The sequence below is a fragment of the Nicotiana attenuata genome, unplaced genomic scaffold (assembly GCF_001879085.1).
Source record: "Nicotiana attenuata strain UT unplaced genomic scaffold, NIATTr2, whole genome shotgun sequence".
Classification (NCBI taxonomy): Eukaryota; Viridiplantae; Streptophyta; class Magnoliopsida; order Solanales; family Solanaceae; genus Nicotiana; species Nicotiana attenuata.
This window is the reverse complement of record NW_017672316.1, coordinates 183860-187847: the sequence shown is the minus strand read 5'-3', so window position 1 is coordinate 187847 and position 3988 is coordinate 183860.

The following is a 3988-nucleotide window of genomic DNA, read 5'->3' as shown; positions in this document are numbered from 1 at the left end:
TAGGCGGCAACTTTCCAGCTGGAGAGTTGACTTCATACAGTCTCCTTAGGAACTGATAGGGACCTGTTCCTTCCACTCTGAAGAGTTGAGTTATATCCCACGCTGGATCCCAACCTGGAACTTTGTGATCTCAAGGTCTTGTAGATGTGTAACAGGTTCCTTATCTTGTTCTGGATGGTAAGTTTGTTAGATCATCAAAACATAAAGTAAAGTACTTATGCCCAAAATACTTGTAACCTATCAGTGGCTATATTGAATAATCGTGGGTAAGGTCATGTCCTCGGAGGGGTCCTCACGGGGGGTAGGGAGGTGGGGGCAAGGGGGTAAGGGTGGTAAAGGTGCATCCAGGCTGCGTGTTGGGTCCTGGAACATAGGGACCTTGACGGGGAAGTCTATAGAGTTATTGAAGATTCTTCATAAGACAAAGATCAATATAGCTTGTCTCCAGGATAGATGGAAGGGAAATAAGGCACGTGATGTAGACAGGTTTAAAATATGATACTCAGGACGCGTGGGGGGCAAAAATGGGGTAGGCATTTTGGTTGACATGGACCTCCGAGAGCTAGTGGTGCGGGTTAAGAGGGTGAACGACAGGCTGAGGAAGTATTTTAAACGTGATTAGTGTGTGCGCACCCTAAATAGGCTTGGTCGAGGAGGTTAAAAGGCACTTCTGGGAGGACTTGAATGAGGTTGTGCGTGGTATATTGCATAATGAGAAGCTTTTCATATGAGGGAATTTCAATGGCCACATTGGGGCGACATTTAGGGTTTATGATGACGTGCACTAAGGCTTTGGTTTTGGAGTTAGGAACGGAGGAGGGATTTCGCTACTGGATTTTGCAAAGGCATTTGATTTAGTGATAGCTAATTATAGTTTCCTAGAGAAGGAGGAGCACTTGGTTACTTTTAAGAGTTCGGCAGCTAAGATCCAGATTGACTTTCTACTCTTTAGAAGATCTGGTCGAGGTGTGTGCGCGGGCTGCAAGGTCATTCCAAGTAAGAACCTCACGCCCCAGCATAAGCTCTTGATCATGGATTTGGAGATTATAAGAAAGCAAGAAAGATGGTTACGCAGGGTCTACCTCGGATCAGAGGGGGGAGCTTTGACTAAAGATATAGCCTTTGATTTGGGGGATAAGTTGCTACTATGGGGCCATGGAGGAGCTGTGGGGACGCAAGTGGTATGTGGACTGTGACAACGAATTGCATTAGGGAGGTATTGGGGGGGTCTTGAAGGGCCCCCCTGGTGGCCTCAAAGGGGATTGGTGGTGGAACACCGAGGTCCAAGGTAAAGTGAAAGCCAATAAAACGGCATATATGAAGCTTGGGAGAGTGGGGACGAGGAGGATAAAAGGGCGAACATGGAGAGATAGAAGGTGGCTAAGAAGGAAGCGAAGTTAGCAGTAAATGCGCCTATTTAAGATATGTACGGCGGAGCTAAGAGTCGGGTGAGGACGGTGGGAGGGGACTCTGAACACTTTCCAATTGTGATGGGGTTGCATTAGGGGTCAGCCCTTAGCCCATTTATGTTTGCCCCGGCAATCGATGCGCTGACATGTCACATTCAAGGGGAGGTACCATGGTGCATGTTATTCGCAGATGATATTATGCTGATTTGACAAGACATGAGGTGATATCAACGAGAGGTTAGAGGTTTGGAGGCAGACCCTGGAGTCTAAAGGTTTCAAGTTGAGCAGAACCAAAACAGAATACTTGGAGTGCAAGTTCAGTAGCGCGACTCAGGTTGTGGACGAAGATGTGCAGCTTGATTCACAAGTCATTCCTAGGAGATAAAATTTCAAGTACCTTAGGTCTGTTATACAAGAGAATAGGGAGATCGAAGAGGATGTCACACATAATTTTGGGGCGGGATGGATGAAATGGAGGCTTGCTTCTGATGTTTTGTGTGATAAGAATGTACCGCCAAAACTTAAAGGTAAGTTATATGGAGCAGTAGTTAGACCGACTATGCTATATGGGGCAGAGTGTTGGCCGGTTAAGAACTCACATGTACAACAGATGAAGGTGGCTGAAATGAGGATGTTGAAAAGGATCTGCGGGCGTACCAGGTTGGATAGAATTAGAGAAGTAACCCGGGACAAGGTTGGCGTGACCCCTGTGGAGGATAAGATGTGGGAGGCGAGACTTAGATGGTTCGAGCATGTTAAGAGGAAAGGCACTAATGCTTCGGTGAGGAGGTGTCAATGGTTGGCGTTGGAGGGCCAACGGGAGGTAGAGGCAGGCCAAAGAAGTATTGGGGTGGGGTGATTAAGCGAGATATGGTGTTGCTCCAGCTGACTGAGGACATCACCATAAATAGGAATGTGTAGAGGTTAAGAATAAAGGTAGAGGATTAGGTAGCTGAGTGTTGTCCTTGTTTGTCACAGTAGCTTTGATACATCCCTTAGTGTCCTTTGGGTTCTTCTTTTTACCCCTAGATTGCTGTTATTTCTTATTGCTGCCTTGTTTTGATTTTCTGTTTACATTACTTAGTGTTAGTTTTGTATTTTCGCTTTGGTTGTTGTAACGACCCGGCCGGTCGTTTTTGGAATTTACACCCCGATTCCCCATTTACTGCTTCCCCTAAGTTCATTTCTGCTATTTTGGTATGCCGGGACGTTCAATGTTGAGTTTCGGAGAGTTTTGGGACACTTAGTCCCTAAACGAGAGCTTAAGTGTTGAAAAATGGTCCGTAGTCGGAACAGTGTGAAGAAGACCTCGGAATGGAAATCCGATGGTTCCGTTAGCTCCAGTAGGTGATTTCGGGGTTGGGAGCGTGGTCAGAATGTATTTTGGAAGTCCATAGCTCATTTAGGCTTGAAATGCCGAAGGTTGAATTTTTTTGAAGTTTCCGGTCCGATAGTGAATTCTTGATCCGAGGGCCGGAATGGAATTCCGGAAGTTGCAGTAGCTCCGTCGTGTCATTTGGGATGTGTGTGCAAAATTTCAGGTCATTCGGACGTGTTTTGGTTAGGTTTTTGATCGAAAATGTATTTTTATGGAATTTGAAGTTCTTAGGCTCAAATCATTGATTAATTCGACTTTCCGACGTTGTTTTAGGTGGTTTAAGGGTTGGTACAAGTTTGAATGAGGTATTAGGTGCTATTGGTTCTTTAGGTTAAGGTCCCGGGGGCCTCGGGATGATTTCGGGTGGTTAACGGAAGAATTTTTGAAGTGTTGCAGCAGCTGGTTTTTCTCTCTTCTGGTATTTTCGCTTCTGCGGCTTGGGAACCGCAGAAGCGGAGCCGCAAAAGCGGCCTGGTCATCGCAGGAGCGGGTTTGGTTAGAGTTTTTCAGGTACCGCAGATGCGGAGGAAATTCCGCAGGAGCGGCCTCGCATCTGCGAGAAAGAGAACCGCAGATGCGGAAACTTGGACTTTTATTAGAACCGCAGAAGCGGCTTAAATTCTGCAGAAGCGGAACCGCATAAGCGGTTAATGGTCCGCAGAAGCGGACATTGGCTCTTTAGTGAGAGTCGCAGAAGCGACTCACTTTCCGCATAAGCGGGACCGCAGAAGCGGTCCCTTGTCCGCAGAAGCGGAAATGCCTGTTCTGATATAGAAAATTCGAGGGTTTGATTTCATAAGTTAGAAAAACCAAATTGAGCTCGGGCAAGGGCGATTTTCAGAGGGTTTTGAAGAGAAGACTATTGGGTAACATTTCTTTAATCCCTTCTAGTTATATTTCATCATTTTTTTAGTTAAATCCATCCTTTAAATTCGAATTTGGGATCAAAAATTGAAGAAATTGGGCACAACTTCATAGGCTAAACCATTGAGTTTTGAGTGAGCATTTGACCTCCGATTTGGGAGATTTTTATATGGTTAGACTCGTGAGAGTACGAGGTTTCCGAAAATGTGAAAATTATACGATTCCGAGGCGTTGGCCTGAAGGGCATTTTGGTCATTTCACCTAATTTCACGTCGTAGCTTTGAATTAAATAGCAAAACCAGTTGTTTGCGATGTTATTTATGATATGTAAATGTAT